The following is a 13,602-nucleotide window of genomic DNA, read 5'->3' as shown; positions in this document are numbered from 1 at the left end:
CAGTATTGCTCCCCAGGAAGTTCTCCAGCCAGAAGTCCCTCTGTGTCCAGATTATTTGTTTAAAAAGTTCAGGTTTTAATACAATGTTTGTATTGGCTTTTTTTTTTTTAATTGCCCTTTCTGGTTACTTTGTCTCTACATGTTCTTATTTTACAGATTAAACCCCCAGCCTGGCCAGAGCCCTACCCTGCTTCATCTGCCCCTGCCTCACTCCCTGCTCTCCCACTGGATTAGGAATTTTATAAAACCCCTGCTAACCAGGAATTGTTGCAGGGACTGCACTGTTTAATCCCTCCCACTCCAAGCAAAGCTGCCACTGCTCACTGAGGGGAGCAATTGATGCAGCCTGGCAGGAAAAGAGCCTCAGGAAAAACCATCACCTTTCAAGGAGAAGCTCTGGGAACAGAGGGGAGAGCAGGAACAGGGAATGACATCCCAATCAATGGGGCTTTATCAACCCAAACAGCTGCCAGTCAGAAACAGGTTTTGGGTGCCTTGGATGCAAGTGCATTGTAGTCTCTGTGGATTAGGGGATTGATTTATTTCCTTAGGGAGGAGTCCTTAATAAACAGGAGGTTCTCCAGCAAATGGATTTGCCTTGTGAAATTCTGTTTGTCCAAGCTGTGCCTGTATCAGCCCTGGGACAATGGCTCAGGTGGATCTTCACAGCCTGCTTTGTTCACCCAGGCTTGACACCAGAATGGCAGCATGGTTTGGGTTAGAAGGACCTTAAAGGTCACCCAGTGCCACCCCTGCCATGGCAGGGACACCTTCACTGTCCCAGGCTGCTCCAAGCCCTGTCCAGCCTGGCCTTGGGCACTGCCAGGGATCCAGGGGCAGCACAGCTTCTGTGGGCAAGCAATGCCAGAGACTCGCCACCCTGCCAGGGAGCAATTCCTTCCAGCCTCCCATCTAGCGTGCCCGGTGGCAGCGGGAAGCCATTCCCCGTGTCCCGGCACTCCATCCCCTGTAAGTGTCTCCATCTTTTCCTGCCGCTCCTTCAGCCACAGCGGTGTCCCCTCAGCCTGTCCCCTCCCGGTGAGCCGTGGGAGCTCAGCTCACCCCTCAGCCTGTCCCCTCCCGGTGAGCCCCGGGAGCTCAGCTCACCCCGCAGCCTGTCCCCTCCCGGTGAGCCCCGGGAGCTCAGCTCACCCCTCAGCCTGTCCCCTCCCGGTGAGCCCCGGGAGCTCAGCTCACCCCTCAGCCTGTCCCCTCCCGGTGAGCCGCGGGAGCTCAGCTCACCCCTCAGCCTGTCCCCTCCGGTCCCCCCGCGCCTCTCCCGGTGTATCCGGATGCTCCAGGCTGTTCCGCCCGCCGCCGCCAGGGGGCGCCGCACCCCGGGACCGCTCCCCGCGCGCTGCCCACGTGACTGCCGGGCCGCTCGGGGGGCGGGGCCAGGGATTAGCCACGCCCCTTACGCGCGATTCCCGGGGTCACGTGGTTCCCGCGCGTCACGTGATCGGGGCGGCGGCGGCGCGCGGGGGCCGCCGGGAAGCGCCAGGCGGGACCGGACCGGGCCGGGATCGGCATCGGCATCGGCACCGGCACAGGGCCCAGCGCAGCCCCGGCCCCGCCGCGGCCCTGCCCGAGCCCTGCGAGCCGCCGGCCCGGCACCGGCCCGCCATGGACCGCCGGCACCCCTGCGGAGCGGCCGCCCGCCTGTGAGGCGCCCCCCCGCCCGGGCCGGCCCGCCCCGCGCCCCCCGGCGCTCCGCGACTCGCCGGCGCCTCCTCGGGCCTCAGCGTTCGCCGGTGGCGGCAGCCAGGAGATGGTCCGGGCCTAGCGGAGCGGCCAGCGCAGGTGAGCGCGGCGGGCCGGGCCTCCCGCGGCCCCGGGATCGCCGCCCCGCCCCGGCACTGCCGAGCGCCCTCCCGCCCAACCTGCCCGGGGGGATCTGCCGCTCGGAGCGCATCTCCCGCCGGGAGCCGGGGCTCTGCCCGCTGCCCGCGGTGACACCCGCGCAGGGCCGGCTCCTTCCGGGCAGCGCACCGGGCATTCCGCACCGGGATCCGGCGGGCTCGGTGCTGCGGGGCGCCGCGCTGCCCTGCTCGGCCCTGCCCTACCGGGGGTGGCTTTAATCTGTTCGGTACTTGACGTCAGGGCTTTGTTCCTTCCCCTCGCTCTCGGCTTGCAGGGCCGTACCGCTCCGGGATGGAGCGGGCAGCACCGGCCCGGCCCGCGGGGCTCCGGGGCTCACCGGCGGCGCTCCGGGGCTCACCGGGTGCCAGGCTCCGGGAATGGGCTCGGGCAGGCGCTGCCGAAGGTCAGGGAGGGAGCACTCGGGGTTCGGCCCCAATCCCGTCCCGAGTGAGTGGGTGGCTGTTATGTAAAGCTCAGCCCTGGGGGGTTGTGTTGGACTTCGTGAAAAGCAGTCGCTTAACATTCCTGCAGTCTGGGCTGAGTTTTTACCTTTTTTCCCCTTTTCCAATGAACGAAACAAAGCGAGGAAGTGTTGAGGTGTGTAACCCAGGTATCTGTGCCTTCAGTGCTGTGTCTGGGATTGTCTCTGGAAATGAGCAAAGGGTCTACTGAATTTTGGGGGAGAACCAAGTGCTTGTGCCCAAACCTCACTCCCAGCCTGGGCAGATGCTGTTCCATGGAAAAGGAGCCTGAAAACGGCAGGTGTGGCACTCAGGGTCCCCCCAGCTGATCTCTTGCCTTATCACAACCTTGTTTGTTCATTTTCTTAGGAACAGTGATGGTTTTAATCATTGCCATGTTTCCAGTGCTGGCAGCCAGGCCCCCCACCTGTCCCTAGGGCACTGAGCAGGTCCTTCCTCAGTGACATTCTGTGAGATGAACTGCTCCTGCTCAGCTCTGGGTGTTTGTTTGTCACCTGGGCTCCCTCCCAGCTGCTGAGCTTCTCTCAGGTGTATTTCCAGTTCCTGACATTCCTTTAAAACTACGGAATTCTTCTCTGGGGATTTGCAGCCTGGGGGGTTATTGCGAAACAGTGTTTGGTGAAGTGCTTTGCAGGAGTGCTTGTGCACCTGAGTGGTCACTTCATTGTCTCCTCTAATGAGGGGAACGTGATTAAACTGGTGCTGTTGTGGTGTCCCTGGAGGTGTGAGACAGTCCCAGTGTCACCCTGGAGTCACTCAGTGATTGTACTGGCACTGGGGCAGGTCTTGTTGGTGAGGAACAAAAGGGAAAATTTACCTTTTGGCATTGTTAATATCATGGTTTTATTGTTGTATCAATGTCAAATGGTATCATTTGCTGCCTTCTGTACAGTGTATTTGCAGCTCTCTGTGTTCAGCAGTTAGACTCAGACAGACATGGAAATGCCCTCAGCACTCCAGTACAATTTAACAGCAACGAAAGTAAACAGTTCATTTCCACTCAAGCCTCAAAAGCTGTCTCAGGTCCCTGATATTTCCTCTAAACATCTTTGCAGTTCTTGTTTTGTCACTTTTCTCCTTGTCTCAGACATCAGGAGTGTGAGGCTGAGCCCCTGGGGTCAGTTTGTGTGTGTGAATCCACACAGCAACCCGAGAAAGTAATTCATATTTATAGGTTTAACATTCTTCCCAGTTCTAGTGATCTGAACTTGATAAAACATGATAAAACAACAGTGAATTATGACGTGGATTTCTAGGATGTCCTTTTAGGAAGCTGGAATGTGCAAATGCCTTTGCATGGTTACGACCCAGGTCTTTAATGAGAAGATGCCACATTTCTACCTGCACAAGCCATAGACTTGGAGTTTTGGGGCTTTGTAGGTAAAGAGCTGCAGCAGAAATGTGTCCTGAGGTTGCAGCTGGCCCATGATAGGTTGCCATGTGCACCCCAGTCGTTCTGTGGCTGCTGGCAGTGTTCTGTGTTCTGCCCCACTGTGTTTTCCACCGTGGGTGCTCCAGTCGGATGTGACTAAGGGCAGACGTGACCTGTGCCTTGCTGCCTGAGAGCAGCCTTGGCATCTGCTGAAGCACAGCACAGCCCTGTGACCAGGTGATGCTGGAATTGCTGTCATTGTGTCCCCCGCTGGATTTTCAGTGATTGGGAGAGGTGCCAAAGCTGCTGCTGACTGTTTGTGATGCCTCCCTCCCGTCCCTTCCTGCTCATCCTCTGGGTTTGTGAGTTTTGTAATCATGGCTGCTCTCGCTCTTTGCTCCAGATCGTCAGATATTTGCAGTGCTGAGGGCGGAAATACTGAGAGTTGAATCTTGAGAGCTGAGCCAGGAAAGCAGCACCTCTGCCATGGGCAGATTTGGGCACGTGGAGAGAGCATGAACAGCTTCCAAGAGGCAGCAGGAAGTGTGTGTAGAGCTGGGAGAGGAACATGACTTACAGAGTCCTGTTTGGAGTCCCCCTGCGTGAGGGTGTAGGAATAGTCTGGAGTTTTTGGTGACTCTGAGGTTTCTTTTCTGGGGCAATAATTGTTCTTGGCCACATAATTTCAGTTTGTTACTCACATGTGGTTTGTTCTTCAGACCTATTTCCTTTCTCTCGCTACTATGGTGTCACAGTTATCTTCAGCAGAGGCTAAGAAATAACTAAACTCGAGATTAGATACATAAACTGCAGTTAAGATTAGATACATGGCAGAAATCCTTCCCTGGGAGGGTGGGGAGGCACAGGGTGCCCAGAGAAGCTGTGGATCCCTGAAGTGCCCAAGGCCAGGTGGGTTGGGGCTTGGAGCACATTGGGACAGTGGAAGGTGTCCCTGCCCAGGACAGGGTGTGGGACTGGATGAGCTTTGAGGTTCTTCCCACCAAGACCCTTTGTCTTCCTTTGAATTCTGTGTCTGCCTCAGAGTTTGTCCCAAGAACACAGTTGGTGTCACCTTCTCTAAACTGGGAGAACAGAACACCCCAAGCTGTGGGGAGATGGAGAGGCTGTAGGATGAAGAGAGAGTGTCTGGAAACAAGTCAAGAAACTTTAACAGGATATATTTAGCTAGAGCAGGGTTAGATGTATGTAAAATATATTGCTAACTGTGTTAAACTAAGAAAATAAGCAATCAAGTTCATAGAATTGCAAAACTCAAGATGAAAGAACTTGTGTGGCAGTTATTCTTCTCTTGCAGGATGGTTCCCTCTCCGCAGTCACTAATGACTAACGAGCTCCTCTGCAGCTTGTGAAATGACAGGGCTGCTGTCAGTGCTGAGGAAATCCAAGTGCACAGCTCTGCTGCTTCTCAGCGAGCTGCTCTCGTGAGCTCAGGCAGCCCCGAGTGCTGAACTGGTGCTCTTCTCTGCCTGTGGCTCTCCTGCAGGAATCCAGGTTTATTCTCCTTTTAGCACGAGGTGCCCTATTGCAGCTGGATGAGCAGTGCCCAGTGTGGAGCAGTGCTGAGCACCCCGAGGTGCCTGTGCTGAGCACCCCGAGGTGGCCGTGCTGAGCACCCCGAGGTGCCTGTGCTGAGCACCCTGAGGTGCCTGTGCTGAGCACCCCGAGGTGGCCGTGCTGAGCACCCCGAGGTGGCTGTGCTGAGCACCCCGAGGTGGCTGTGCTGAGCACCCCGAGGTGGCCGTGCTGAGCACCCCGAGGTGGCAGAGCTGAGCACCCCTGGGTGGCCGTGCTGAGCACCCCGAGGTGGCTGTGCTGAGCACCCCGAGGTGGCTGTGCTGAGCACCCTGAGGTGGCAGAGCTGAGCACCCCGAGGTGGCCGTGCTGAGCACCCCGAGGTGGCAGAGCTGAGCACCCCGAGGTGGCCGAGCTGAGCACCCCGAGGTGCCTGTGCCGTGCTCTCAGCTCGGTGTTGCACAGCTCCCTGGGGCTGGGCCAGCCTCGGACCTGCAGCCAAAATTCCGTGTTCCCTGGAGCTGCAGCTTGTTTGCCTCATGCACTCGTGTCTCCTTTGGTGTCTGCCATCTCCCCAGGCTCTCAGACTTTTACTACTTTCCAAGTTTCTTTCTTCAGCTCTGTGTTTCAAACCCCTCTTTTCCCTAACTCTGTCTTTTCTCCCCAGTGCTTGGAGTTGCTCAGGTTGTCTTGTCTCCTGTTCTTCCTTGGCTCATTAATTCTTGCTGATGAATGTAAAACCTGGGTTATTGGCTGCCAGTAGCACCAGGTACCAGCAGGAAAAAGAACCTCCTTGTACTCCATACTGTACAAACATGGAATAAGGGAAGTTCTTGCCCTGAAGTCTTGAACTAATTTTCTTCTGTTAACAGCTCATTAAGAGAAATCTCCCTGCACATCTTTTTATGGAAAATAACACCTCATGAGGCAGCTCAGAGCCCTCTTTTACTGTTTTTAGTTTTTTTTTACAGTTCATCTTAGTTTTTATTCACGTCATAACATTTATTGATAAATTACTCGAACGTGCCGCTTTCATGTTTTATAATTAAACAAATAGAGTGTACTTTTGCTAATGTGTAATCCTGTAGTGATCATGTTTTCCAGGAGAGGCTGTTTTATCACTCCAAATCTCTCCCTGTGGGTAGGTGTGCTGCTCTGCAGCCCCACAGCAGTTTCTCACTATTTATTCCCAGTGCTACACTGGGAACATGAAGAGGTAGGAGACAAGAGGCAGGATAATGGTTGTGCTTCTCTTCAGCTGTTTGTTTCTGAAGGATTGATGTTCCCACATTATTTGCAGTTTCCAAGAGCAGCTTCAAGCTGTTTGTCCTTTGGGCTGGAAACTTTTCTGAGCTGCTCAGCTCAGTGGGTTCCTTGTGGAGGAGTTCTTGTGCTCCTCCTGCAGCTCCTGGGGGTGGCTGAAGTGTCAGAAAAGGTCTCAGAGGAGATCCTGAAGCGTGGAGCTTTCCAGCTCTGTAGCCTTTGCTGTGTATGGTGTTCAAATGAGAGGGCAGCCAGGTCTTGGTGTCACTTTGTCATCTCCTGGAGTGGGTGGGGGCGAGTGCTTGGTGCCTCACTCTAGTTGGGTCACACATCACTGCATTGACAGACATTTTCCAGTTGGAGAAAAGAATAATAGGATGTTGGATTTGCAGAACCAGACATTGGGAAAACAGTGTTTGTGACCAGTTAAAACCTTGAGACAAGTTAAACTCTGAGACACAGGAAACTGTTTCCACTTGTCCTTAGCTGGGATTCTAAGATTTCACCGAGGTAAATTGTTCCAGAGTAGATATTTCCCTCAACAGTTGGTTCCTGTGGAAATTTCACACCATTGAACAGTCATTCAGTTTTTCACTTCATTTTCCTTTGAAATTCATGTTCACTTTCCTTGGTGTGATCCTGTTGGAGGTGTCTGGTTTTAAATGAGTATTTGATACTTATATTGGTAGTCTGCTATATTTTTATATAAATTATCCTTCAAAATACTGTGTACTCCCAAGTATTTCCCCATCCATGCTGACATTACTATAAAACCCCAAATCTGATCATAATTGTCCAGCTTTGTGCATTCACGTGGAGGTTTTTTTTTGTTGCTGCATTTAATTTAATTTCCAAAAGACGCTAAAGAGATTTCAGTGATGGAAGGGCTTAAATGGTTTTAATCAGGCTTTGATGTGCACAAATCATTAAAGCGAGGAGGATGAAGAGATAAGAGTCCACAATTCCCTTTGTATGGTTTGGCTGCAGAGGAACTCAGGGAGGAGGAAGTGTTCAGGAAATCCCAAAGCCACAGGAGCAGCGACAGGACAAGGGAAAATGGCCTGAAGCTGTGCCAGGGGAGGTTCAGGCTGGATTTTGGGAAAATTCCTCCATGGGAAGGGCTGTCCAGCCTTCCATGGTGGGTTTAAAGTGTGCATGTGGCACTTGGGGACGTGGGGCAGTGGTGACCCTGGCAGTGGGAATGGTTGGACTCAAGGAACTTGTAGAGCTTGTCCACCCTAACAATTCTGTAATTCTGTTCTTCCTCTAGGGAAAGGGAACAGCAAACCAAAAAAAGCTACATCAAAATGGGAATTTAGTTTGTGTGGTGTTGTGCATGTCGTGGGCAGAGGAGTAACTGGAGTTTCTGTGGAAAAAAATAATTTGAGAGAGCTGCCAACGTAATTCCCAGTGTTGCATCACAATTAACATAAGCATTTCCTTATTTAAAGATAATTTTAACATTGTTTGGTCAAAATCCAGATTTGCAAACATGAGCCATTAAGATGGAAATTTCAGAAAAACTGAATATGGGAAACAAGTTGAAGAACTTAAAAGAAGGAACATGTTGTAACTTTAGCAAGTTGCCCTGTGCTTTGGCATAAATAAAATTACCCTGATGGAAATTGCTGCGAGTGAAAAATGCTTGATTTTACCAAGATGTCCTAATATTACTAATATTTTTGTAAATTCGAGAGGCCTTCAAGAAGCACAGAGGTTGTCCCAGAGGAGATAAAATGGATTGATGTACTGATATTTTCCCTTTTTTTCCTGAGTCAGTCACACCTCTGACTCTTACTGGTATGGAGCTACTGGAATCCATCCTGGCTGGGGGTGAAAAGCACTGTGGCCTCTTGGAATCTTGGTTTAAATTGCCTGCTGAAGTTTGGGATTTCTCTTTAATTAATTGACTTTAAAATGGATTAATTTAGATTTAATTTCAGCCTTCTGATGCCGATAGGATAAATTAGCATCATATTATAGGATTGATTTGCCACGGTGGAAAGTGGTGTTTGGTGTAAACCAGCCTTTAAAAGATAAAGGGTGAAAAGGTTTTTCCTGGAGCAATTGCTCGTGCTGAAAGAGCTCCACTAATTATATTTAATGAGCAAAAAACACAAGTAAGGACTTTGCACTGTGACACATGCTTAGCCAATAATTACCAGAAATATGTTTTAACAGGAGAGAGTTTTAACAAGTAGTCTTCAGCTTAAAGTTGTTAATCACAAATAACCTCCTAAAACACGACTTTCTTCAGGTTTTTTTCTTTGGTTTTTCTTCAACTTTCTCTCTCCTTTTTTTTTTTTTTTTTTTTTTTTTTTAAGTGGAAAAAGTTGCATTATTTCCTGGCCTGGTGAAGCAAGGTTCTTGTTGAATTGACCTTCAAAGATGGTTTTGTTTGTTTTTTCTCATTTATTCAGCGGGATGTTCAAATCCATCCAGTCATGATTTTCATGATTTACTGACAGACTTGAAGCTCAGGATGGTCAGCAGTGGGTGTGGTTTAATCCTCACTGCTATTTTAGAGTATGAAATTTGGATCTCATTAGCTGCTCTAATGAACTGATTCCTTGCTATACCATTTATTTCAATGCATTATTCAATTAAAAAAAAAATATTATGTGTGACTTGGATTCTAAACAGTGAGTCATACCTCAAAAATATTAATTTGAACTTGTGCTTAGTAGAATTCCATGAATTGAACTCCTGCTAAGGGGTGTCCATCAGTTCCCTGCAGGTTTGCCCAGCACAGCCTGGGAGTTTAGCAGTGGGAAACACTTCTCACCATGGGATTTCTGTGCCACTTTGGGCTCTCCAGAGGCATTTCCAGGCTCCAGCTCTGACCCAGCTCGGTGTGAAGTGGCCTCTTGCATGAAGGGTTTTGAAACCCAACTGCATTTGGACACTGCTTTTGCAATGGTTCTTGTGTTTGCCTTTAACTTCGTGTGCCACAGAAAGCTGAACTTCTTTCTCTGGTGGCAAAACTCACTGAGTCTCACTGTTTGGAAGTGAAATGTGGTGTTAGAATTCTGTGTTTGGCAGTTTGGTGTCTTTTGGTTTAAGGCCACATCCAGAAAAGTGCAAAAATCTGTAAGAATTTGGGAAAAAAACCTGTAAACGTCATCACTATGGGAAAATATGATGTAATTTATATTAAAAGACTTTGCACAGCTAAATTAACATTAATCAACTGTTTTCCTGAAGTGAAAGCTACTCCACTAAATGCTCTGATACTCAGTGGGGACAGAAATATGAATGTTTTTCTCAATGTGCTCGGGGGGATCATAAAGTACAGGTGGCATTTAGCAGGATTAGATGAAAGGTGAAAACTTTCCAACTTTTTCAGCAGTGTTTGTTTGGAAGCACAGCACATCAAAGCTGTGGCTTTCCTGCTGCATTTCAGCTTCCCTCTGTAGATAGTTCTGGGCCCTTCCTCTCGCTTCCAAATTTTTTTGCTTCGTCTGCAAATCTTAAATGCTTCTCTTCCCCAGGTTTTTCCAGAGTTTTAACTACTCTGGGCTCTCATCTTCAGCGTGTTTAAATTCAAAAAGAAAGTTTGAAGGTACCAGAAAACATCCCAGGTCTTGGAGCTGTCACATTCTAACAGCAGGTTTTAGACAGGTGGGAAATGATGCTGAGTTTGGTAAATCCTTTGCATACAAGTTAGAGCTAAAAACTGGGAGGGAAAATGAATATTCTCACTTTTCTGGTACTCAGAATTGTGGGTTTTGTGAAATCTTCAAGCTGTAAAACAATCCTGGCACTCCTGCAGCTGCCAGTGGGGAGCACTGGCACTGTGAGAGTTCAAGCCACCACTTAGGAAAAGATATTGATAATAATACCTTGATAATAATTTAGGAAATGTATTGATGCTGACATGCATCCACTCAGGTGGTTTTGGTGCTTCCCCTGCACTTGTTCTGGGAACAGCCTGGACACATATTTCCCTTCAGGACTCTCAGTTGTTCTGTGGCTCACCCCGAGGGTTTTCCCTGGTGCTGAGGAGAGTTAAATCTCTGAATTATGAAGTTTTTAATTCTGGTTGCTCTGCTGAGCTGCTCCCCTGCATCCTTCTGCTCTTCCTCCATCACTCATAACCACACTGCAGAATTGACTTTCTCAAACCCTGATGTGCTGTCAGTGAGTGATGCAGCACAATGGGTGAACCTTGGTCACGATGGGAAGTCCAAGATAAATGTCTTGTGAGATGCTGCAGACAGATGATCTTCCACTGAGGCTGCAGGAAGTGACAGTTAAAGCAGAGTAAAGTATCTGATAAACTTTTTCTCTCCTTTTTTTTTTCTGTAGTTGAGATGGGAGAAGGATGTGAACCCCAAATGTGATTTTCCCTTTTGCCTTTTCACTCCTGGTTTGGATGGGACCTCATTAAAACCTTGTCTGCTGTTTCAAATCTTACACAGAGCAGATTTATCAGAGAATTTCTGTCAAGTGAATCCTTTCTTAATCCTAATGCCACAAAGTTCATAGCACTCAAATGTAATGATGTCTTTTATGAACGTAAATTAATGTGAGGAAGTCAGAATGATAATAGCCAGATTAATGTTAGATGTCTGAATAACTATTGCTTAATAAAATCTAAATGCCAGTTGTCTTGGCTTCAAAGTTTAAGCAGATGAACATGTAGGCACAGGAATTGGGTTATTAAGTTTCTGCCCAATTAAAGGGCAGAAATTTGTTGGGAAACTGTATTGGAATATGCTTTGGTTAGCCTGTGTGGACATGAAAGGATTGCATGTGAAAATGCTGAGTTTGTGATGGTCCATCCTTGCAGGGGGGAAATTAAAGACTCCCAGCAATGGGAAAGGATGGGGAGGATGTCCTTGGTTGTGTGGGAGATGGAATTGGGCTGAAGTTGGCTGAGAAGAGATTTAAGTGAGAAAGAAAAGTGTTCTGGTGGATGGCTGAGCTGGAGGTCAGTGTGCACTGCTGGTTTGGGGATCTGAGCTGTGGGATGTCAGGCTCGAGCTGCAGATGCTGTTAAACAGAATATCCCTGATGTTAAACAGAAAGTCCCCTGTTCCTCAGAGTAGTTTTGGTATTGCAGGATGAAGCAAATAGAAATGCAAAGGCCTGGGAAGGCAAAGCTGAAATTCAGCTTTGCTGAGCAGCAGCAGCAGCTTCACTTCCCTCTCGTGGCTCAGGCTGGTTCTCGTGGCAGTTTGTTGAGACTCCTGTGTCTTTTCCAGCCTGGGATCCTGACCTGCTTTGGGGTAGGTGCAGAAAATATCCATTTCAGTAGGTTATGGCTTTGCTGTCTCATGGTGTCAATCCCTGAGATCCTTCTGTGGGTCACTGTGGGCTCTGGGGTGTCTCCTGGGATGGAGCTGGGCTCAGAGGACAGTGGCTGGAGGAATGACCCTCCCTCTGCTGCCTGCCCATGGAGCTGTGCTGTCACTGCCTAGGCTTTCCTAAGAAAGGAGGAATTATGTCCTTTGGGCAGCTCTGCTCTCTGCAAAGGGAAAGAATTGGGAATTAATTTCTGTGTGAGGTTCAGCAGGGAGGGAGGACCAGACGTTTTCCCTCCCATGTGGTACTTCTGCAGAAAAATGAGGCATAAAAAAAACGTGTGCTTGTGCATTTTCTGAGGTCCCTTGAGTGAATTACATCAAACCAGTCTTGCAGATTCTTGGATATAAACAATTTTAAGCTTAACTTAAGCTTAACCCAATTTTAACTTAAAAATGGTCTTTAAAATGGTTCTAAGTGAGCTGTATTGTAAGGGCTGAAGTTGGAAATGTCCTCCTTAACTTGGCTTCTAAAATCCAGTTGCTAGATGTTCACTTTTATCTTAGTTCTTTTACCTTTCCTTGGCAGGAATGGAACTGGGTGCTTTATAAGGTCCCTTCCAACCCAAACTCCATTTCTCCCTTGTTTCTGTGTGCTGAATCTCATGTATGATGAATGATGCACCCAGTTCTCATCTGAACTTGGCAAATGAAATGTTACACTTGCAGAGCCTCTTTCTACCAGATCCCCAAGTCCTTTCCCAGTGGTTAGTGTTGAGTTACAAATGATCACTGTCATTCTTTTATCCACCATCGCCTGTGTTCCTTCTCAGGTGGAAGATGCTGACTGATCCTCGGGTAACCTGATATTTGAGGATGAAGGGGATTCTGGCAGCCAAAACCCATGAGCAGGATGTAATTACTTGCACCATCACTTGACTGAGACACTGGAATTAAGGCTGTGGAATTTCTCCCAGCTAACGGTGGTGAAGGATTTGTGCTGGTTTGTCTGGGGAGCTGCACAAGTCCAGGCACATCGTGCTTGCTGGGGATTTCTGGGTGCTGCAGAGCTGAGTGGGAAGGAGAAGTGCCTGCAGCAAACTGCTGGCTCTGCCCTCCCTGGGAGTTCTTGTCAAACATTAACCAGACCTAGGCCGACTCACTTTTTTATTATTTTTATTTAAAGCTCTCCCACCCTCAGTACATATAAAGGTGTTCCCAGACAGCTCTTGGGGCATTTTATGTTCCCCCTGTTGAATGTGCAGCAGGAATTCCTGATGTGAAGGATGGGATAGAAACATTTGTGTTTGTATTGAAGGAATGAGAAACATTTATGCTTCATTTAGTGGTGAATCACTGATTTATATTGGTATCATATTGCCAATATGACTGTATTTGGTTTGTATTCCCAAGAGCTCAAATGAAACCTTGGAAAGAGCGAGATAGAGCTGTGGAAAAGTTCATTCTCTTCCAAATACCTGAATGAGATGATGGCTCAAGCTTTGCTGTGTTCACCTGGGCAGCCTCACCCTGGGGTACTGAGGTGTTGGGTTAGAATTTTGGAATCCTGCTGGTATCACCAACCTTTCCTTTGCTGGAGCAGATCCCAGTGCAGCAGGATCCACCCCAACCCCAATCCCCCTCCCTTGGCACACAGCCTTGGTGTCAGAAGGTGAGGGACAGAAACAGAGAACTTCATGCTTTTGAGAAGTTTTTTTCTTCTGTGTCTTGACACATACAAATGCTGTTTGAATTCTGTGGAAACTCTTGCACTTAGTTTTGTTCCTTATTTCAGTTACAAAACTTTGAGGCTGACTCTGCTGCTTTGGTATTTGCACCATCATGG

The 13,602-nt window shown here is 48.8% G+C and overlaps 1 protein-coding gene across 2 annotated transcripts in view; it reads left to right on the top strand.

The window, feature by feature from the left end:
• The first annotated feature begins 908 nt into the window (after positions 1 to 908).
• Positions 909 to 13,602, top strand: part of AFF4 (ALF transcription elongation factor 4) — a 45,997-nt gene continuing 33,303 nt past the window's right edge. The window contains exon 1 of one of the 2 annotated variants that reach the window (XM_085074065.1): positions 909 to 969. The gene's annotated coding sequence lies outside the window, so the exon portion shown is untranslated. Of the gene's footprint in view, positions 970 to 1,663; positions 1,801 to 13,602 lie in introns of those variants that run through there. The other variant, XM_085074064.1, reaches the window with a different exon arrangement.

Source organism: Lichenostomus cassidix, chromosome 13, assembly GCF_008360975.1.
Source record: "Lichenostomus cassidix isolate B80296 chromosome 13, HeHo_3.0, whole genome shotgun sequence".
Lineage (NCBI taxonomy): Eukaryota > Metazoa > Chordata > Aves > Passeriformes > Meliphagidae > Lichenostomus > Lichenostomus cassidix.
This window is presented reverse-complemented; position numbering and strand designations above follow the sequence as displayed.